The sequence below is a fragment of the Halichoeres trimaculatus genome, unplaced genomic scaffold (genome assembly GCF_033239565.1).
Source record: "Halichoeres trimaculatus isolate MK-OKI-2021-1 unplaced genomic scaffold, fHalTri1.1 fHalTri1_scaffold_5, whole genome shotgun sequence".
NCBI classification, from domain to species: domain Eukaryota; kingdom Metazoa; phylum Chordata; class Actinopteri; order Labriformes; family Labridae; genus Halichoeres; species Halichoeres trimaculatus.
The window spans coordinates 29507145-29531620 of record NW_027437183.1 but is presented as its reverse complement, the minus strand read 5'-3'; the positions used below and the strand labels follow the sequence as shown (position 1 = coordinate 29531620).

The window sequence follows — 24476 nt, the reverse complement described above, 5'->3', positions numbered from 1 at the left end:
TTGATAGCACCAATAAAATGGCAGAGTGTAGGATAAGTCCTTTTGTATTGGACCCCGAGTCAGACCCGGACGGTTCTGCAGCTCAGGAGGAAAAAAATCCACCTCGACACAGATCATCTCAGGACGCTTCAGTGTGGTGAGTCAAACCGGTACTTTAACATGTAGAGTTTATACGTTTATACTCGGCTCTTGGTGGGTGTATCCCTCGGTGGCAGTTGTGTGACTAACTGACAGAGGAGGAGCTGCTTAATCAGATCACTCCAATAAAAAGAAAGGATCCTCGTGTTGTCACGACGGTCTGAATCTTGTGGCCAAATGGCAATGACCTATTTTCAGAGCCATCAAATCTCGTTCTAGGATATCAGAAAAATATATATCTCATTTTTTGAAAACTCAGGGGGTGAAAGGTCTTGTTTTCAAATTTATTATTTTATATGTAAGTATTAAATCACGGATCAGCGGGGGGCGCTGTTGAGGTGTCAATGGAGTAAGACGTGCGTCAACGAGCTCCTGCCTTACCTATGTAAAAATACAACTTTATCGCGCAATTAATACAAGCTGGGTGCAAATAACTCATTCTTCAACATTATAAATACGCTGCAGCAGGTTTGTGACGGTGTGTGTCATGGCATCAACCGCTAAGCTTCGTAAATTTAAGTACGACGGACACTCGAGCTCAAGGCCTAGCGACGCTGCGACGTTAGCAACTACTAGCCGCGGCGATAAACCATCCTCCCCACGGCCAGAGCCAACAATGGATGCCGTGGACCTGAAAGCGGATATTTTATCCTCACTGAGAGCGGACATTTCGACTGTCATCAGGACGGAGCTAAAGGAAGCGCTTGCTGGAGACTTCGATTTAATCAGAAATGAGTTGAAAGAGGTGAAAGCAGAAATTGTAAATAATACAACGGCTATCCGTTCTGAAGTGGATAAAATGAAAGCCACCATCGCCGACATGGAGACAGGCCTGTCAACTTGTGCAGACGACATAACTACGTTGCAGACGGAAGTCGCCAAACTTAAAACTGAGGTGGCTCAGGTGAGGATGAAGAATGAGGATTTGGAGGGCAGACAGCGGAGAAATAACATTCGTATCGTGGGTGTGAAGGAGGGACCAGGCTCGTGTTCCACCACCTCCGTTTCCAAACTGCTGAGGGAAGCTCTCAACTTGGACAAGGATATCCTGGTAGACCGCTCGCACAGAGGTATGGGACAGAATAAACATGGAAAACCTCGGGTTATCATCGCGAGGCTGCATTATTATCAAGACTGTCTCAATGTACTACGCTGCGCCCGCGAACGAGCCCCGCTCCGATACCAAGGAGAACGAATCTCCGTTTTTCCCGACTACACCGAAAGTGTTGTTAAAGCCCGGGCTGCGTTCAACAACGTCAGGAACATCCTCCGAGGACGTCGAGATGTCCGCTATGGTATCCTATTCCCAGCTCGACTCCGTATCTCATATAAGGGAGATGACAAGGAATTCCTTAACCCAGATGAGGCAATGACCTACGTGAAACATACCATCACAACTGAGGACGAAAACACAGACTAGCATGATGTACGACTTAAGACCCAGATGACTGACATTTACACCTGTCCCCTCCTTCTGTGTAAAAGGAAGATTCATGGACACCGAAAGTGGACCCAGAAGGTCTAATTTGCATATCCTTTCTGCTATTTTGTCATTCTATTCTTGTACACCTCTGGGTTAGTTATATAAGTATTTTTGTGAGTAAACAGGTCATCTGTAATCCTGCGCGGTTATGCATGTTTGCACCATAACACTGAAATGACTCTTTTAGCTAATGTTAGATTACTTTAAATGCTATACAGTAATGATAATTTTTGCCACTTAGCCTTTTCTTGAAATATGCACAGCTATTTTTAGTTAATTCAACTTATCAACCTCTGTTTATGATTCGGTCTTTGGAAGTGAATGTCTGAGTGACATATGTCGATGGTAGCCATGTCTCTGTCACCTTATGTTTTGTTCACCCATTTGCACTTTTAAACTATTGCACTGACATAGTTGGATGTTCTCTTAACTCATTGCGTGACTTTTAATCTTTAAATTGATCTTGAGGTAAGGTGTGGCAGGAGCCGGTTTGTTTGTTTGTTTGTTAATAACTGCTCCCTACTGCCACTACCTATGTGTGGTTTTTTCTGCAAGGGGTGTTATTGTCTCCATGTTCTTTTCAGGGGACTAGGGTTGGGAACTTACTGGACAAAAGTGATTTACTCGTTCTGTCGGTCGTCTCACTTGCTTCAGCTCATAGTGTCAGCAAATTTGGGATGTGTATATCTTATAGTGTCTATAATGATGATCAATGGCGGGTGTAAGTGATTTAAGAAAGGCTTTAGGTTGTCAAGTTAACTTTGTAAGCTGGAACGTAAAATCTCTAAATCATCCTGTTAAGCGTAAGAGAATAATTATGCATCTTGGCCATCTCAAGACTGATATTGCATATTTGCAGGAGACCCATCTCCGTACTATTGACCAATCTAGACTGAGAGGTGGATGGATTGGGCAAGCATATCATTCTAATTTTAGCTCCAAGGCAAGAGGGACGGCGATTCTAATTAGTAAGAATATACCTTTTGTGATGTCTAGCGTAGATTCTGACTCCATGGGACGATATGTCATTGTGGTTGGTCGGTTGTATGGACTTCCGGTTGTGCTAGCAAATATTTATGCCCCAAATTGGGATGATGCAATGTTCTTTAAGAATTTTTTTTCCAGACTTCCCAATATGGACACACATCATCTTATTTTAGGGGGAGATGCAAACTGCGTGCTTTCCTCATACCTAGACCGTAGCTCCCTAAAGGCAATATCAGAGTCTAAATCAGCACAAGCCATCCAGCTCTTTTTGGAAACATATGGTATGGCAGATGTTTGGCGTTTCCGTAACCCTACAACTAGGGCTTATTCCTTTTTTTCCCCAGTCCATAAGACATTCTCTAGAATAGACTATTTTTTTATTGACAAAAAACTTCTCCCTTTAGTGACCAATTGTGAATATGAGTCTATTGTCATTTCCGACCATGCCCCCCTGACCATGAGAGTTCATTTTCCTGATGCAGATATAGATTATCGTCAATGGAGGCTTAACCCATCACTTCTTTTAGATGAAGCCTTTGTAAACTTTTTTAAATCAGAAATTGATTTTTTTCTTGCTAATAATCAGACTCCTGGTATGTCAGCCTCAACTATATGGGAAGCAATGAAGGCATACTTAAGAGGGCAGGCTATTTCATATTGTGCAGCACAAAGAAAAGCAAATAGCGAACGCCTCAAACAGTTGACAGATGAAATTTTGAAATTAGATACACTGTACAGTATTTCACCAATAGATGATTTACTTAAGCAACGTCTGATACTGAAAATGGAATTCGATCTTCTTTCTACACGCCAAGCAGTAAATCTAATTTTAAAGTCCAAACATAACTCATACGAATACGGGGAGAAAGCAAGTAAAATTTTAGCACATCAATTACGCCAGAAAACTGCCAGTCAATACATATCTGAAATAGAGGACGAACAAGGCCAAACTCATACTGACCCTTCACAGATAAACTCATGCTTTTATAACTTCTATTCTAGCCTTTATACCTCAGAGCCACCAACAGACCATTCAGTATTAGATAAGTTTTTCCACAATCTTGATATTCCGAGGGTACGCCCTGAATTGGCAGCAGAACTAGATGGGGATATTACTATTGAAGAGGTTGTAGAGGCCATTAGGAGCATGCAAAGTGGTAAATCCCCAGGGCCTGATGGCTACCCGTCTGAATTTTTCAAAACATTTTCACACAGCTTAGCTCCTCTCCTTCTCTCAGTTTTTGAGGAATCCCTCTCTTCCAATTGTCTTCCTGCAACTATGCGAGAAGCAATAATTTCACTCATTCTGAAAAAAGACAAAAACCCACGGCAGTGCAGCTCCTACCGTCCAATTTCTCTTCTGAACTCAGATGTAAAGATTCTTGCTAAACTCTTGGCCCGGCGTCTTGAGGTCCTACTTCCTTCAATTATATCAAGTGATCAGACAGGCTTTATGCAGAATCGATACTCTTTTTTCAATATTAGATGCCTCTTAAACATTCTTTATGATCCCACTCCATCTGACATACCAGAGGTTTTACTTTCACTTGATGCAGAGAAGGCTTTCGATAGGGTGGAGTGGGATTATCTATTTTATACCCTTAGAAAATTTGGTTTTGGCTCAAAATTCACATCCTGGATTAAAACCCTTTATTTTTCTCCGGTAGCGGCAGTTCGTACTAACAATAATATTTCCTCCCACTTTCATTTGCAAAGAGGTACAAGACAGGGATGTCCGATGTCTCCGCTCCTTTTTACCATAGCAATTGAACCGCTGGCGCAAGCTATACGTCAGGATTTTATTATCAAAGGGATCATAAAGAGGGGTCAAGAATGTAAAGTGTCACTCTATGCAGATGATCTGCTATTATATTTATCAGACCCTCTGATGAGCCTTCCTCGGCTCTTGGATATTTTGGAGAAATTTGGTGAAATATCTGGTTATAGGATAAATCTTCAAAAAAGTGAATTGATACCAATAAATGGAGCAGCCAGGAATATATCATATAATTCAACCCCTTTTAAAATCAATACAACAAAGTTCAAGTATCTGGGAGTCTGGATAACGCACAACCACAAAGATCTTTATAAAGCTAACTTTCTGCCCCTGATAGAACACTTGAAACAGGACATTAAACGTTGGGATCAACTGCCCCTCTCATTAATGGGGAGGATTAACGCAGTTAAGATGAATATATTGCCTAAGTTCCTTTATCTATTTCAGAGTCTCCCTGTATTCCTTACCAAACATTTCTTTACCTCCATGGATGGTCTTTTATCAGATTTCATATGGAATAAAAAAAAGTCTCGAATACAGAAATCTATACTGCAAAGGCCACGTTCTCAAGGTGGCCTCGCACTCCCCAATTTTCTTTACTATTATTGGGCATCAAATATTAGGGTTCTAGTGTATTGGATGAAAGATCTGAATATTTCTGATGCACCCAGATGGCTAACCTTGGAGACTACATCCTGTAGACACACCTCCCTGCCAGCTCTATTGTGCTCTGAACTCCCTTTGGTCAAACCGCTTTCTTATTTTACAAATAACCCCATTGTGGCACAGTCAGTAAGAATCTGGAACCAGTTTCGTAAATCATTTGCTCTGTATAATCTTTCTATCCTTGCCCCGATAGTCAAAAATCACATGTTTGCCCCATCTTTGTCAGGGGCCTTTAACATCTGGCTTAGTAATGGAATTTCATCTCTCCAGGATCTCTTTATAGACCGTACTTTTGCATCTTTTGAGCAATTAAGAAGTAAATTTGGTATCCCTCAATCTCATTTCTTCAGATATTTACAATTGCGGAGCTTTGTTGCCTTATACATTGATGGTTTTCCCCAATATTCTTCAGCACCCTTGTTAGATTCAATTTTTACACTAAGAACAGACTTAAAACAGGTGATTGGTAAAGTTTATGACCTTCTCAATCATCATAATTCAGCAAATCTGATTGAACTTAAGAACAAGTGGGAAGGGGAACTGAACGAGCAGATCTCAGAAGAAACTTGGTCAAAAATTATACAAAGAATTTACACATCCTCCATCTGCCAAAGACATGTTGCTGTTCAATTTAAAATTGTCCATAGACTCCATTGGTCAAAGGTCAGATTGTCTAAAATCAGGCCAGACCTAGACCCGACATGTGACAGGTGTAAAGAAGCCCCAGCAGGTTTACTCCACATGTTTTGGGCCTGCCCAAGACTTCGTCCATTTTGGAAGTCCATCTTTGATACTCTTTCCAAAATACTAGGAGTGCCAGTAGATCCATCCCCTCTCTCTGCCTTATTTGGTGTCATGCCACAGGGTGTGCATCTAAATAACTCTAAAAATAATATGCTAGCCTTCTGTACTTTGATGGCCAGGCGCCTTATACTGTTCCAGTGGAAAGACCCTCTTCCTCCTAAATATTCTCACTGGATTAAAGAGATTATGAAATACGTCAAGCTTGAGAAGATAAGACACTCTCTTAAAGGGTCTGTTTCACGATTTTATGAAACCTGGAAGCCTTTCTTGATATTTGTTGAGAAGTTAGGAGCAGAGAGCATAATCCCATAATATATTATACATCTTTCTGTGTTAGCCGGTGCTAGTGTAGGATGACTGATTACTATAGTACAATACTTGTCCAGTGGGTGGGTTGATGGGTGGGCTTTTTCTTTTTCTCTTTTTTTTTTTTTCTCTCTCTTTTTGATAGTCGGTATATATGGTTTTCTATATACTTTTTTTTTTCCTGTTTGTTTTGTAAATTGTAAAACTTTCAATAAATAGACCTTGATTAAAAAAAAAAAAAAATCACGGATCAGCATATGTCCCCTTTAATAAAGACTATTTCTGTAATCTCAAAGTGAATAAGTAGATATCTGTCAACCACACCTGTTGATCATCTTAAAGTGAAAAAGTCCAAACATGGGTTTGCATTAAACAGGATCACATAGGCTCAGAGTCACCAAGCCAACAGTGTCCTACCACTGTGGGCGGTGTGAATGTGACTAAACATCCTCACATGAACCTAAATTCACTCTTTCCAGACCTGTGGCAGCAACATCATCATTCCACAACACCATGCTGTGGCACCAACGTGTGATCACACAAATATTCCCTCTGCGTCACTTTCCCAGTGAACAAGGCCAGCTTAGGTGAAGCTCATGAAGATGCCATGGATCCAGTTCACCATGCATCGTGTGCTGTCCTCACAACCAGGACACATTTACCTCAAGAGCTGCACAGCCTGTCACACCCCCCCACCTGCAGCAGGTGCTCGCTAATAGACTGGGAGGTGTTCTACTTACAACAGGGTGACTGTCTTCCATACATTTTTTTTTTTTTTACATTCTTAATGTAACATCCTTGCTTCACAAAGAAGAACAATGCATTGACAAAACGGGAGCAGAACACCACATATCGCTGAAAATAACCGCCCTCGTGGGAGAGGCTGGGATAAAACTAGGCTAGCCTGGAGAGGCCCAGAGAAAAGCCTGCAGCTCAGGAGCCTGAGAGGCCTCCATGTTAGTGCCAGGCTTTAAAGGGGAAGGTCACAAGGACAGTGTGGATAGTAAACAGCATCACAATATACAAGAGGCTTGTGGCAACAAACTGGATGTTGGTTTCAACTCATGCAGCAACAAACTCCACAGGGTTGGAGAATTTCCTGGAGGCCTTGAGGAGTCACTCAGTGTGACAGTGAGATACGGGCAATTTTACAGTCTGATTACCATCTCCGTGAGAGTCAAAGTCCAGCCAGCCACCACAAACTGACAACCTACACAGAAGGGAGTGACACCAAGTATGTACAGACGGGAGGGACAAGACAAACAGAAAGAGAGAGGGAAAATATCCTAGAGGGTCACTGTACAGTCACAGTGCTGCTCTGTCAGACCGGGCGTATTCAGGTCTGTGGACTATGGCACTGGTTTTGATGCTATAGGGCGTGTTAATTATTTGTAGCATTGATATAAACACAGTGCAGATACCAACAACATGCTGACAGTACACTTTGAGTAGTTTAGAACATTTAAACCTTTAGTTCCCACCAACCTACAGGGTAGGGCTGAACCATTAGCCCGATCTGTACCCTATTGCCTGCCACCAAGCACCAAACCTGGGGGGACCGAGCTTTTTCTGTCGCCGCCCCCACTCTCTGGAACGCCTTACCACTTCACATCCGTATCTGTCCTGACCTCCCCACCTTCAAAACACTAACCAAAACCCACCTTTTTAAAAAGCTTTAAATGTATGATTGTCTTTTAATTGCACTTTATTTTTCTGCTTGGCTTCTTTTCATTCTGTTTTATTATTGTGTGTTGTTCAATATGCTGTTTTTATCCATTGTAAAGCCTCTTTGAGTGTTCAAAAAAGTGCTTTTATAAATAAAATGCATTATTATCATTATTATTATTATTATCATTATTAATTAATCAATTTTAAACTGACATCACAATGCATTAGAATGCAATGTTCGAATCGCAAAGGCTGCAATCAGAAAAAAAAGAGTTTCTTGTAAACAGACAAGGAGGGAATATAGTAACTTGAACTTGTTCTCCCTTAAAACCAGCAAAAGTCAAAATGCTGTTTTTTTTCTGGCAAAAAAAACCCTGTGAGCTACAAAGATCCATCCAGTAGATCGAAGAGTCATACCCCTTGGTCACTTTTTTCTGTATGGTTTGTTACTCATACTGACAACTGGAGGTCAGTAAAATTTCACAGTGTACCTTTTTTTTTCAATTTAGAAATGCAAAAGAGACTTGTTTAAATGTTAACAGTATCTTTTGTTGGTTAGTCATACTATAAAATGACTTAAAACTTGTGCTAAGTGAACAATGCAGAAGATAAACGTCCTCCTGAAAAAACTGTTTGTTAAATTGCAATCGCAATATTGATCTAAAAATATCGCAGTTAGATTATTTTTCCCTACTACAGGGCACCTGCACATGCTGAGCCCTCTTACTTAAGCACAAGCTCTATCAAGAAGGATATCAAATTCTTTCATTTCAAGACTGTTTGTTTCCGCATTATGAAAACTAAAGGAAGCATATGTCCAAAATAACCACTCGAAAGCCAGCAAGTATGAGGTATCATTAGCAGGCTTCCAACCCTAGAATTTGCATGTTTGCATGAGGGAAAGGTGACAGTCATGAGGTAGAGGATGCACAACAGGATCCACTAAAAAGGTTTTCCTGTAAGCCTCATGATGGTATCACTTCACCCTTCCATGCAACATGTGTATGTATGAGACAGCCAATGGTTCCAGGAGGGCAAAGTAAACAACATAGGCAGGATATTAAACCCATTTAATGTGTAATTATTGGTGTAATGTATGCTCCAAGGCAAAATTTCAAACAATTTAGGGACCATTTTCCCAAATTACACCCCAGTCTCGTAAACAGAACAAAATCATTGTAGCTTTAACCAGATATAGGAGCTTTAGTATCTTATTTAATCACATACTTCAGGTTGACAAGACCCCCTGAACTAACGGTTCCTCAGATGCAACCCCAAGGTCTGTGCTACATCAGTTTTCCAAAAACAGACCTGTCCTTATTACACTACAAGATCCTGCTGGTCTAAACCCTCCTCTCTGATTTCTTCCACGATGACCAATGCAGATGCTGGGCACAGCTCAGGTCCTGTAAATATATGATCCACCAGCAGCCATGACAGAAAGCTGGCACCACGCTTGACCCAGAAAAAAGCACTCTCTCACACACACACACACAGCTTAAAAATAGCCCGGTCACAATAATCCTAGCATACGCAAGCAGAGTGCCTGACGTTGTTTGTTCAGAGAATATGCTCATTCCCTTCTAAAAATACAGTCTCTGCTCTCCTCTAGGCAGTGACGCAATAGCAGCACACCCCAGTGCACAGCGCTTATCACACAGCAGCCTCAGATGTTCCGGCTCCTGTTTCCACAAAACTGGAGCCAGTGATGGCCATAAAACAGTTTGAGAAGAAGTGTGATTTGTACCTTTGCCTTACATCACTTTCTCAGTCAATTGAACAGGTGACTACCTGTGGCAAAAAAGAGCACCCTGAGGTCTGTAATTACACCTTATCAGAGGAAGACATGACAATGAAAAGTCCAACACAATCATTTCAGACAAAAAGAGTTTATTTCTGTAAATATTGTTTTCACCCTTTATCTATTTTGGAATTGAATTAAAAACTAGACTAAAAGCATCTTTTGAAGCCACAAACAGAGTGAGTCAAATGGAACACCTGTGGTGTTGGTATAAACCATCACTCACCTTAAAAAAAAAAAAAAAATAGAAGGTGCGTGATCTAAATGGATGAAACCCAAAGCAAAGGCTCAGGACCTGCTTCTTCAAACAGACCTTCAACACACCTTACACTCTGAGATCCATTTTCCTTGCCACCCAAGGCAGTCCTGCTCCACAATAATAGAAAGTGGTGTTACTAACTCTGTCAGGAGGAGCAACACATAGTTCAAGGTTGAAAGCTACGAGTCCAGCAGACAGGTCTACCACAGGACAGAGAGCAGCAGCTGGGCCCTGCTGTTGACACAAAGCAGAGAAGTGAGAGGGAGGTGTCGATTCACAGGAGGCTTTTTCCCAAAGGCCACAATGGTGTTGCCCCTTTAAATTTAGCCCTCTTTTTAGAGAGCACCACTATGAGGTGGAGCAAGAGAGGAGGTGGTGAATCCCGGAGGATTCAGGAGGGGGGGTTTCCCTCATGACTTACTCCAGGCTGGACACCCCTTTAAATTACAAGTGGAAAATGTTAGCCCTCAAACTGCCTTCAGAGCCGCCATACCAGAGATCAGTTTCACATGGCTTTGCCTTGACATTGCAGAGACAACTCCAGCTATGACAACTGCGGCAAAACACTGTCTGTGACAAGAATCCTTGATTGAGTTGATGGGCTTATGCACCAATCCAGTTAAAATGTCAAACAGCTTAAGACAGTGCTGTTCGTGCTGGTGTGTGTGTGTGTGCACTGTGGCCAGAGTGAAGGGAGTTACCATCTATCCATCTGTGATGACCAAAAAGGGCTATGAAGAGTTTTTTACATTGATTTACACTACAGATTTACGCTCCTGAAGAGCGTGAATAAACTGGGTACACTCTCACTAACTTGGTATAGTTTACAGGGGGTTTCAACTAGGGATAGACCGATTATCGGCCGGGCTGATCATCGGGGTCAATATTTGGCATTTTGGGGCATATATGTCTTTTTTTTTTTAATCTGACAGCCAATATGAAACCAATTCAAAACTGTGTTGTTTCGGCTCTGATGCAGCCACGCCGCTGTCTGCAGTCACTATGGTTTTTATTTGTCAATATGTTTTTAATTGTTTTGTTTTTTATATATTTTGAATATGTTTTCTGCCTCTTAAAAATGATAAGAAATGTTTCAAACTGCACGCATTCAGGAGGTGCTTGTTGATGCTTCTCTGCACATAATTTCTCCTTGTTTACACTATGGAAGCCCTAGATGGTCAAAACATTTAAAATCAATCATGTAAAACCAAACAGAAAATTAATTCGACTGAATTACTTGCATGTCAAAGGCAGCACAAACACAATTCTGTCCAGTTTTATTGCAGTTACGTTGAAATTTTGAAAAACTTTATTTACTATTAAAAAATGTAGCTATTTTTTGAAGTTTTCATTTAACTTTATAAAACATGCTGCTAAGCCTAGGAGCTGTTTAATAAACTCATGCTTAAAGGTATTTGAATAAAGTTAAGTGTTGGAGTTTGTATTGTTTAAAATTTGTACACCAATATTTTCACTTTCACTACAGATGAATATTGGCTTCAAATATCGATTATCAGCCTCCTTGCCTACTAATAATCAGTATCAGTATCGCCCCCCAAAAAACACATCGGTCTATCTCTAGTTTCAACTTTTATCTAAACAATTTGTAGGGTATTAATAATGTACTTTTAAAAAAAAATCTCTAAGCTTTGAAGCCATCCATGGAGCAGCAAGCAGTATGTTTCTAATCAATACTCAGATGCTGACTGGGTGGAGGCTTCCAGACAAAGACTATTTTCGCTTTGTTCAACTTCTAAAAAGCCCCAAAAGGTGAGCAAACATTTCTTTTTTTTCCTACAAATTAAACAAGTTAGGCTGGTTATCTTTACCAAACAATGCACCCAAAGAAGGAAAAAGCAAAAGCAGGGAAGTATTTATTCAGTCTGCACTCAAGACTTCAAATTGGGCTAAAGCTGAGCAAACAAAACAAATGAACCAGCAAATCAGCATGAATAAGTTAGTTGTAGGGGAAAATGACACGTCACTTTAAATTGTGGGGTGTCTTTTTGTGAAACATACTGTAAGCATCTTTGATGCACCTTTAAAAAAAGACCATCACTTTTCCTGACCCTCACGCCATGTTCCTCCGCAGGCCAAGGGGGTGGGCGGCAAAACCTGCCCTTGTTCTTTACTCATCATTTTGGTACAAGGAAGAGCTAAAAATACTGTTAGCATCTCCTCCTTTGTGTTCCTCCTCCTTCTCAGCCTCCTACAGTAGCCCTGCAAGTAAGACCTGCCTCTTGAAATCAGCCTTATTTGCAGCGAGAGCACCAACAAGAACTACCATCGAACACAGACACACAGACAAGTGATGCAATAAGGGACTCAGAACTTTGCAAAGAAGATTAAAACAGGAAAAAAGAAGATAGATAAAAACAGCTAAACAAACTGGTTGTTAGTCAGCATAGAGATTAGGCAAGCCATTCTCCAAATTCCAGCCAAAAGATAAATCTGAAGTGCTTTATACAATCAGTTGGAGCTGTAAAATGTCACATCATAACACTTAAAATAAAGCCGTTTTGTTCTTTCCAATAAAAAAACAAAAACATTGCTGCATGTTGAGCCATTTTGATCATGTTTTCTGTAGCTCTGAGCATGTGGAAAGTAAAGTTTAGATAAGATTTCCTCACAGCATGTAATCAAGATTCTACATAAATAAAACTAGTGCTGACTGCTGAGAACTATAATCTGCTTTAACAAGAAGAGCCACTGTTTTCTTTCCTCTCAGTGGTGCTCATCAACTTGGCATTTTCCAAAACAGGCTCGTCACATACTAACTTCATCTCTAATCAGCGCCATGATTCACCCTGAAATCCAAAATTAGATGACCTTCTATGCAAATTACATCTGGATTAATTTTTGTTGCGTTCCAAGGTTAAACGAGGATCTCCCCTTGCTGTCATTTTGTGCCAGCACTGACACAGGCTGCATGCAGAGAGCAGACTTATGTAACTCCACAGGCATAAAAAAGGAAGGCATCCCAACCCTAACATTCTGTCCATCCCATTAGCTAATTCATGTAGCCAACACAGCCTTAGGCAGAAAGTGCTTTTGTAGGTTAAGACAATCTCTTTCAAACATCTCCATCCAACCCTCTGAGCGTTATAGCAACAAGATACTGTTCCACATCAAGGCCTCCATGCTAATGTGGAGCCCACTGCTGAGCACTTGCTCAACAATGACAGCACAGAGGCTTTGAGGAGTAACAACTAATGGATTTCAAGTATCATTGCCACTAGCAGTCTTTCACAATAGTGCCAAGCAGTGTTGACAACATGAAATACTATAGTGATGAGGCTGAGGCTTGTTATTGGAGCCAGGCAACACCTTCATCATCAGTCTATCACAGAAAGCTGCAGGTTCACAAGTATCAGATATTCAACTATCAGGATTTGACTGACAATCAAGCAGCGTTTTATCACCCAAGAAGGTGTCTGGTGAAGGCACTTAGCATTATGAGCCAGTATGCAAAAAAACACGTAGGCTATAACGTCTAAATCCCCGAATGTGGTCTGTGTACACAGCAGTAGTTGCTTATGGCTTTTGTACAAAACAGCTGAGGTGTATAAAATCTTAAAGCGATACTCTGAGATAGAACAAGTTGGGTCCTATCACAAGGTTTAGGGCAGAAATTACCCCTACAGCAGTAATTTTGTGCAGCAGAAGCCAAAGGGCGCTCGCACCAAACACCCCCTCCCTGCTCCTCTGCTGGTTTCCTCTGCACTCAGACGGGGCCATTTTTTACTTGACCAAAAACACAAATAAACGGACTCCCACCAAAAAGTCTGATATCGGTCTGCATTCACGCTTTGTTTAGAGAATTTTCAGCGTGTTACTTTCACACAAAAACACCGCTAAATAAGGCTTTGGTTCTCATTGTGTCTCTTCGTCCTGGCAGACTACCTGTGTTCGTTTATATCTGGCACGCCGTGCGCACGGACTGATACACTAAGCGGCGAGCGCCTCGTAGCCATCTGTGGCTCTGCAGCGGAGGTAGCGCTGTTTTACGACACGATGAGAACTAGAGCCTTATTTAGCGGTGTTTTTGTGTGAAAGTAACGCGCTGAAAATTCTCTAAATTAAGCGTGAATGCAGACTGATATCAGATTTTTTCAGTGGGAGTCCATTTATTTTTGTTTTTGGTCAAGTAAAAATTGGCCCCCTCTGAGTGCAGAGGAAACCGGCAGAGGAGCAGGGAGGGGGTGTTTGGTGTGAGCGCTCTGGGCTTCTGCTGCACAAAAACACTGCTGTAGGGGTAATTTCTGCCCTAAACCTTGTGATAGGACCCAACTTGTTCCATCCTGGAGTATCACTTTAAGGTAAATGTTTTCTTTCTATTTGTGGTTTCCAAAACATCATCATCAGCTCTCTGGTAACTGTCAAGGAAACCTTCTGAAAAGCTGCCGAAGATAAGAAATGGATTAAACTCTCTAAAACATGAGAAGTAAAATGGTTTGCCTTAGGCTAAAATGTATTCCCTTTCCTGCCCCTTTATCCTCTTCATCATTGCTTAAACGAATGAAGGGGAGGGGGAGGGGTAATGTAACCATGGAGACAGAGGGCTCTTTCCGTATTGGTTAGCTTGATGAAGTCAGAGTGACGGGGAAAGTAGAGACGGATGATACTTCTTTCTCCTGTTTCTTCTGTCTCTACTTTCACTTTTGTGTGTCCCTCATCACGGCTCATTTCCACCACACTCTTGTTTCTGTTTTCAAGACACAGCATTGCCCACTGAAAATTCATCATAAACGAAATATTCGCTCCTGTGTTCTAATCTTCTGCATGTATGGAGGTGATACTTCTCTTTACAGCAGAATGCAGGATTAAAAAACAGAGGTGGGTGGAAGGCACATATCTAAATATAGATGGCTATAAGTGGTTTCACAGGCCTCGAGTTAAAAGTACTTCATGTTTACTGCTTATATGTACTTGCAGACAAACACAAGCCTGCTAGAAGTTGCATCACTTAAAGGGTTAAAAACACCTTACGACCAATGCAAATAAGACTGTGTTCTCTGTTTTCACAGAGTTTGGAAACAACCTTTGGTAGCTTTCTTTCGACATCATTGTGAATGACAAGAATGTGCTGAAACACAGGAAGAAACTGAGGAGAATTGACTCTCTATGTCCCAATATTTCCTGTTACGAGTCAGAAAGCAGAGCAGAAAGATAAAAGATGTAAAGCAAAAAACTAGACCAGGGGTAATGTGAGAAATTGGAGAAAATGGGGAGAAGAGTGGTTCTTATGAGACAGAAGAACTGTCTGGATTTAAAAAGGATATTTTATAGATCAACTTCTACCTAAAAGGGAGTCAGGTTTAACCCTTTGTGTATTCAGCAATCAGCAATAATTGGAACAACAATATAGATCTCAGTATGAGATAGACCAATTAATCAGTTGGCGAATCAATTGAGAGAATTAATGGTATTTTTACAAAACCAGCTTTGGTTGATGCCCGAGCTCACAAGGCCAGTTTTGAAAAGTTAAACAATTGTTAAGTAATGTTAGCAATCACCCTTGAGTCCATTGGTACACTCTGAATTCAAAGCTCGTGCTGTGGAAAAGAGGGAAATGAAAACAAAAAACAACAATTGTCGGTGACAGTAGATCAGTGAATTGGGACTGAGCTTGGTAATAAAAGGGTCGTTAGTCCTGGTATGGGCCAATTTTGTAAATTAAGCTGGTAGCTTTAGACTCAAATTCAATTTACTTTTCAAAGTACTCTAAAGCATCTATCTATCTATCTATCTATCTATCTATCTATCTATCTATCTATCTATCTATCTATCTATCTATCTATCTATCTATCTATCTATCTATCTATCTATCAGCTTATATGTGTGTAGCATGATTTAAACTAGCATGAAAAAATGAACTGTCCCCAAAGATTAATGAAGTATCTTATCTCTTTTCTTATAACAACAAAAATGTGATATCGTTTTGCTGGCCAACTTGCTCTCTAAGTATCAGTCATCAAAACACCAGTATCAATCCACTATCAACCTTAACATAAGAACCCATCATCCTCAACCACTATTCATGATTTTTAAAAAAAAAGTTGATGGAGAAAATCTGAGGTGGTCAGCTGCCCTCTGGTGAAATACCTCAAACCCTCTTGTGCAGCACGATTAATGCAGGCTTCCCAAAAAGTGCTCAACCCAAAGACCAAAGACAGAAGCTGTCTCTCACACTGACCATAAAAGGCCATTCTCAAAGATGCTCGTGGTCCTATGACTAAAGCTAACATTTTGGTCTGGTTCTGAGGTCACGTTTACAGCTCCATGGAAAACCAAGATACATCACGCTGGGGGTTTCTCATCACAGCAAGCGCTTATAAAAAAACAACAAAAAACAGCAAAAACAGAAACATTTTATCCGTGTCATACCATAAAGGATAGTGACAATACTCTGGCACAGAAGCACCTCTCTGAATAGAGATGTGGGGCTATGAATGGGCATAACACATACAGACTCTCCCTATAAAGCCTGTGTGCCTGGAGGAAGTAAATGAATAGAGGTGAGGGGGCAGCAAGGAGGGGGAGTTGGGGTCTGGAGGAGCCTATTTTTAGCCTTGAGGAAATCAGGTGTCTGCAGCCAATGGAACAGAGAAGGGAGTGTGGGTGAAGTGACTGGATGAAGCCCTGTCACTTTCTTTTTACATGATCCGTGTGATTCAGAGAGAGCTGCAAGGGTTGGGGGTGGGGTAGAACAAGATGTAAACAAACATGAAACGACATATATGATCCATACTGACACAAAACGCAAGAGGACTTCAGGCATAAGAAAAAACAGTTTCAGGGCCCCAGTAGTGCTGTGATTATTTATTTGATCAGTTGGTGATGGCCTCACAATATATTTGGACACATTGTGCAAATCAAGTGGGAGGAAGTCCACTAACCCGAACTCTAACAACATTTCATTTCAAATTTAATTACTTAATACAACATTGAGGATTCCAGACATTGCCTCACAGAAGTAGATTCTGTTGAATCTTCCTGTTCAAGATCTTAAGAAGTCTGAGTAGAGAGGCTGTGTGTGCCAGAGTGCCTTGACTTCACTCCTTGTACAAGCCTGATGAATATTACCACGAAACATTACGAAACCCTTCTCCTGATAAGATGCACATAGCACAGGCTCAGAAAACATTTCACTTTTCCTTTAAGTCTAGAAAGAAAAAACTTTGTCTTTGCCTCAATTTCAGACAATAGTAAATGTGTTACCAATAATCAGCCATTCATCGGTTTGCTCATCAGAGATGGGTCCCTGTCTAACACTCAATGCTACATTAGCATCACCTGCTCTGTTTGAAGGAGCTGAGGTGGGAGGGCTGGTTTAAGAAGAAGGAGGGAGTCTGCTGAGAATGAGGTGCAGAGAAAACACAATGTTCCAGTCAGCGGTTGGCTTACACCCAGGTGCATGATGGGAGCTTATTTGAGGTAGTATTATGATACGTAACTGTCCACTCAAGATGAATTAAAAGAAAAATTAAACCATGAGATAGACAGCCAGCTGGCAACACATCCCTATGCTCCCTTAAGAGGACATTCTGATTTGTAAAAGAGGTTATTAAGGAATGCTTTAAAACCCTAAGGGTGCCCAAATGATTGTAAAAGCAACCATACAAACTTGTTCTGATGAATGTGTTACCAAAGAGGGCACACTTTTAAAATTTCCTTTGGGGGGGCCTGGTAAATCTCTGTGAAAACCTGTTCACCATCAAAGCTGGTCAATATCTATATTTCATTCTTAATACAAGAAAATAAAACATGCAAATCTGTAATTTCTTAAGGAAAACTAACAACAGACAACCATCAACCCATTTTTCAAAACTTGAAGAGTTATTTTCCGATAACTAATGCTAACTGAAAACAAAGGGATGCTGATCAGTCAAGTGTTGGTATAGTTCAGGGGTGGCCAACCAGTCAGAGACCAAGAGCCAAAAAAACTACAGAGGTACTACAAAGAGCCACATCAAAAAAGCACTTCCTCTCACACAAAAAACAAATTACACAAGATCTAAATCAATATACTTCCAATTTTCAAAGCGGCATTTACTGCTTGTGGGTGTGTTTAAATTCATACTTGGAGCCATGCCAAAGACAAATTTCAGTTTTTATTGCAGAGGAGACAAAGTTCCATCTATCTATCTATCTATCTATCTATCTATCTATCTATCTATCTATCTATCTATCTATGAGCACATGTGCGATGTAGAGAAAAGAAACTGAAACTTAAGTATCAATCTCATCAACCAAGTATTGATCAATACTGATCCCAACGTAGGCATCAATATATCAATATTTCAGATTAATTGGCACACCACTACTCATAACAATATAATATTTTTTTTAAGAATGGATCAAAGAGCAAAGAGCCTCATGTGGCACGGTTGCCACAGGTTGGCCACCCCTGGTATAGTTGATAATCATGCAATCTCCACCTTTTATTCTGAAATACAGGGGACATAACCAGCACCACAGTACAGTTTAAATCATCTACATTGGTAGAAAACTGAGTATGTAAATGTATAAGGAAATTGGCAGACACAGTTTTAATTACACTGACAATGTCTCCGCTTCAAGAGACCTGTTACATGCCCTGAATCAAGGAAGCAACCATTCATGTTTATTTTCATGTGAAGAGGATTGCAGGGCTGATTTGAATAGAAAATTACAACCTAAGGAGAGGCACACATTCTGTCAATCTTCCTTTTTAGTCAAATCATCCATTTCCTTTGGGATACAACACTCCTATATGTTTAACAACAGTTTGTCAAAGTGGAGTTAAAGTTATTAAAATAATACATATCTGACTGAAAAACCTTAACTTTAAACTCAATTTTAGGGCCCAGGTTTGAAACCAGCCTGTGGCCTCTTTCCCACCCCGTTTTCTGTTGTCTTCTCCTTCCTGATTTAAAACATAAAAGCCCCAAAGTTAACTGCAAAAAAGAAAAAAAATATATTTCAGTGCACATAAGGACAGGCACTCACTACTACACCAATATTCAATCGTAACCAGTTTTGTTATCATGGGAGACCACGCACATAGGGACACTTCTAACATGACAATCCTTGAACCACACACATTACACAATTCCACAAAGCCATTACACTCTAGGTTTAGGGTGACTTGGTCAACAAGGGATAACAGAAGTTTGCCTGATTAAATTTGAATCCAGAAGATGAACAAACCTGGAGCACTAGTGACGCTCGAGTCAGCTTTCCTAGCCTGTGTTATGTCATGTAACAACAAAAACAATGGGTCAACAAAAATTTGACTTTTTTTTCAACTTGTTTCCAGGTACAGTTTTGTTTATGTTTGCTGCCATACTCATGAGCTGTAAAAGTACACACCATCTGGTCGGTGACACTTCATAGTCTGCTCCTTTCACTGGTTTAAAATCATCCTGTGTGTTGCCAGGACAAAAATCAATGTTCTTTGATTGTGAAAATATGATGGCAACTTTAAATATGTCTTTGTTCCTGGCAGACATCACCAGCTATGAGAAGAATATTTAAGACTACACAGTACAACACAACATAAAAGGCCTGATGTGCTTAAAAGCTAAGGTTTCTTTCTAGAAATTCCTTTAACAAACTGAATTCCAAATTAACATTTCTTTACAAAGCAATCCTATGCAACCATGAGACGAATTGGCCAACAGAGAAATAAGCCCCAGGGAGATCATGGGGTACAAGCCTGTCCATTCATGACATAGTAAACTAAAATTAGAAAAGACATGAGGAATTTGTTGTGAAGAAATGAAAATGGTCCTTGACAGTTTATCTGCTTTCCACCAACCCCCATCTCACAAAATGTACAATATCTTATCAGCTCGCCTTAAACATTAAACTGAGTGACAGTGATTGTATAGTGTGTGGGTGTAAAACGACACACATGAGATCAGTATGCGTTAGACTTACACATTGTTCACAGTCTAACCCAAGAAGGGAAGAGATACTATACAAGTGTTCCAAAATGTGTTAAAGATCTGATCAAGTTAGACAACAGCAGAAACAGCAACATTACACAACAGGTAAGGACAAGATTCAAAGAAATGAAGCAACATGCTTATAAAGATAACAAATAGGGAAGTAAAGCAGCAAGGCTCAGGTTGCTGATTTGAGTGCATTTGCACCTGTTGTTTTCTGTGCTCTTCCTGTGTCAGCCATCTCATCTGATACGCAGCTCAAATAGTACACAAACTGAACCAAAAGATGTGGTGAGCAGTGACACATGACATTCAAATTTTAACTGACAGGAAGTCTTGTTTCCTCAGCTCAGCTGTTAATGCTCGGTGGCTGTGCTGGTTTGTGAATTTATAAGAGACTTTTGCAATCAAGGTCAGTCCTTAGCAAACTGAGAACTGTAGCTGAAGATCAGAAGGCATGTCACATGTTGGTATGAAAAAAATGAAAAAGAAAAATACTCCCTCACAAAGACACCACGCAGTACTATGAATACTCAAACGAGGCTGAGGCACATGCTCACAAGCTACAGGCATCTGTCAGGAATTTTCCACTCATTTATACAGCATTTATTTCCATCTTCTCACAGTGCTTTTCCTCCTGTATCTGTATAACATCACTGGAGTGGTAGGTAATTTTACTCTTATTGCAGAGAGCAGCGTGACATGATGGGCAAACATTAGCTTAGTATTTGGATGCAGGAGGAAATTATTATCCTCATTTATCACACAGGTCATCTCTGTGTCTCTGCTTTGCTTTTTGCGTTGGCTTGAGAACAGCTTTAACTCAACAAACACATAAAAAAAATGATTTATATAAAAATCCTCTAACAACCAGGTGCAAAATCACAACTGTGCAGACGATGGACTGATTCATAATCACCTCCGCTATTCCTCCTTCAGTGATACTACTGTGTTTGTCTGCTGTGGTGGATCCAAGAGACACCTGAGAGCTTAAGTGCTATCAGGTTTCAGTGTGAGACTCTTTGGTTTACTGCTGACATATTCAACTTGCCACCACTCCAGTCTAGTCAGTGAAGAAATGCCAGGGAACAATACAATTACTGATTGAAATCAGACCAACACATTACATGTCTGTGTTTGGTTATCCTTAAGAAGGGACCATGAAAAACAGAAACGAGTCAGTGAAAAACTGTGCAACTCTGAGGCTAAAATCTAAATTTGGAAACGTTTGTTAATCACTTAAAACAACCAAAAAGAAACCATACTGCTGCAAGAGTAACACAAAGAAACTTTAAAGAGAAGCTCTTTAATATTAAAACAGCAGAATGAAAATGCAATACGATCTGTGTCACACCTTCGAGAGAATAACTGAGATAGAGAATTGCCTCTCAAGATGATTTGATATGAAAATTTAAAACAAATCCATGGGATGGCCTAGCTTTAAAGTCTATCATGACAGCAATGCAATGCATAGAGCCTTAAGCAAATTTTTGAAAGTTTGCCAAGATATAAAACATGCTTTGGGGAATACACCACAAATTACAGTTACCTTGAGAATGACAAAAAAAAGAGAAATCACTTTTGGAAAGCTTGGGAAGTGTAAATCATCACAGCCAGAGGACTGTGAAGTTTGCTGCTTGTAGCGAATTAACACAGACTGTGTCACTTCGATCTGACCAAAACAAAACAAAAAGAAACCAAAACAACTTTAATAAGAATGCAAGCACGGAAAGGATGACTGAATAACAAGTATTATTTTTCGCTGAAGACGAGATTTTGCTTCCTGGCATTTTCTTGCTAACTCCTCCTTATTCAATGAGTTTTGTAACATGTAGACATGGTTATTCTGAATGAGCATATCAAATCACACCCATTACCACCTGAATAAAATGCATGATCACAAATGCAGGGAAATACACCACATTAACTAGAATAACTTATTTTCTTTGAATCAGTTTGTACAGTTAGTTCTTTAAGTTGGAAATTAAATGAGTTGAATATAACCTTGACACATGTGTATCTGTGTGTCAGTTTTGGGAGGGAAGAACATCCCTATCATAAAACTGGTTCAGCAAATAACTTGAGGAGCTGCCATGTTTACAGCAGAGAAACCTCAGTACAATCTCTAAGGTCACAACAGGTAGGACTGGTAGGGAAGGCGCGGTACGGTTAAATGAGAAAGATTTGAATTTCTGGGTCACTGCCAGTGATGCTGATGTTGTAATGTATGGCCTTCGCTTCAAGCACTTTGTCCTGAATCATCAGAGCAGCACTTCAGTGACTCAAGAACATGCAGCAGCATCAGGAAAGTGTGTTTACAGTGTAGTCCTCATGACACAGATGAATGGTATGAGAAAATATCTTGCCAGTCCCTGATAGCTTTGTTTTGCAACCATGTGCAGTCATAAGAGCTAGAGAAGAAAAACAGCTATGTTTGCGACAGATGAAAAGTAAGGAACATATGGAATAAGTCAGAGTACAAAACACATAAGTGACTCATAAGATAATAATCTTGGTGCAAAAGAAAGCACATTGGCTGTAATTCAGCTAGAGGAAGAATTTGTGATTTCTAATTTTAGAAAAATGCACTCGCCAAAAACTTCACCTTCAATTACTGTTCATGTTATGCCAAATATTACAAAGCCAGGGAAATTTGTAGGATCACAAAGAAGATGATTGTGTGAGTGTTATGAAACCCTTACAACTGTAGAATGCAAAATGCAAGTTCAAACATGTCAAGGAGGGATTACACCCTGTGTACTACTACTAAGATATTCTAACGGCCCGGAAAGGACACAAAAACCTGCCTTGGTACGTGTTAGTACATGCTGGATCATGATTTCTGAGGCTAAGGTTTTGTTAAGCGGTAACACAGGTAAAGCTCAAAACTGCTCCCGGATTAAAATCCTGGTTTGCAGGCATTATGCAATGCTGTCAAAAAAATCCGAGGTCACCTGTCCTCCCAGCAGAGTCATCATCTGGACAACAGACGCTACAGCTTCCTAGTCAGCACTGCCTCAGTGACTCATCAAGGCCATGCTGAGTCAAGTGAAGTGACTCTTAATGCTGAAACTCATAAATTCATATTCAAAAAGATCAGGGGCCTAAGGGGTACAAATACAAGCCTATGGGCAGCGGGTTCGAAATAGATCAAAAAGTAATGTAAGTCAAAGTCAAATGTGGCTATCCTTACTTCTGACCTTCAATGAGGAAGCATGCTCAGTTAATTATGATGTAATTTGCAGCAGAGACTGAACACATTGCGCCTGGGTGCCTCTGAAAACTCTAACACCAGAGCAAGACAGTAAGGTCTCAAAAGGAGAGACTCCAGTGGATTCAATACAAGTATCAATTAGCAGACCAGCTTACAGTGAGAATAAAGAGGCAATATTTCATAAGCTTTAACAAGCATGCTTGTGTGACAGCTACAGAGCCATGGCATAAGAGCAGAAAAATACCCTCAACGTCTTCTGTCCAAAAAGGGAAGAAAAATGTAGCCTTAACAAATTTAACTGCAAGGTATGTGAGTAGATTGTGATCAATTACAGATGCACAATAAGTTTTGCTGGTAGGGACGTTGCTTCCATGGATGGGGATGATGAAATTTGAACTGGAGTAAACCCACCGTCAGTTAGTTACCTAGCAACATGGCAGCACGGTAATGACAAATAGATGGCTGGCAAAGCTCAACACATACCTGGACCTGATGCACAGGAGTGATGCACCTCTGGATACACCACACTAGAGCCCTCGGCAAGTCAAAGTTCATCCGCCTATAGTCCGGGTTTTTTGGGAGGTCACTGCTTTCACTTGTTACACGGCTTTCTTTCAGCACGAAGCGGCTGCTGACTTCATAAGGCGTGGAAACGATGCCATAATTAAGATGTATGCATACAAGTCAGCAACTGGTTTCCTTTACGTCGCAGCTTATTTCCCCCCACGACTGAGGAAGGGCTGTAGGTACGACGTATACAGATGACACGCTGAGAAACATAATAAATCCTGGAGAGTATTACATGATATTAAGCGCCGTTTGTTCTCGTGTTTACAAAATCTGACCACATCGTTGCGCCCGAGAACCACGCGCTGGATTTCCTCAATCCACAGAAAAGGCCAAAGTAGCTATGGCAACGTTAAAATGTCCTTGAATATCCAAGCTCCCCTCGCTGGAGCTGGCGGTTGAGCTCGTGCAGGGGAGGAAAACAAAACGGGTAAGAGCTCAAGCCTGCGGCCGTCGCCCCCGTCCACAGAACCGAGAGGACTGAAGAGCAACCAGATGAGGAGCACTCGCCATCGTAAGTTGTCACTCCTCAATTCTGAACCGCTGCAAGACTTCACAGTCCTTTCAGGCACGACAGAAAATAACATCAGGAGAATGTTAGTACAGAGAAACTTCCGGTATGAATTTCAAAAGAAAAGCCGCACTGTCCATCGGCGTGAATATTCTGAATTAATGCAAAGTAAACCTAAGCCATTCCTAAGTTTCTATTCAACTGTGAAATTAATAGAACGGAAATTTTACGGCCCTGATAATTGCCCTTAACGAAAATGCAAAGAAAACAGCAGGTTTAAGAATAGCTTTTGTTTGTTGAGCTGCATGTACGTTAACGCGTTTATGTAGCTCTTTATTTTGAAAGAATGGTCGCTTGATTTCC

At 40.6% G+C, this 24476-nt stretch overlaps 1 protein-coding gene across 6 annotated transcripts in view; it reads right to left on the bottom strand.

Moving 5' to 3' along the window:
- The window catches only part of LOC141790838 (membrane-associated phosphatidylinositol transfer protein 2-like), a 53565-nt gene extending 29378 nt beyond the window's left edge, over positions 1–24187 (bottom strand). For 3 of the 6 annotated variants that reach the window (XM_074670941.1, XM_074670945.1, XM_074670944.1), the window contains exon 1: positions 23519–24187. The gene's annotated coding sequence lies outside the window, so the exon portion shown is untranslated. The remainder of the gene's footprint in view (positions 1–23518) is intronic. The other 3 variants (XM_074670947.1, XM_074670948.1, XM_074670949.1) reach the window with 1 other exon arrangement.
- Positions 24188–24476: the final 289 nt, after the last annotated feature.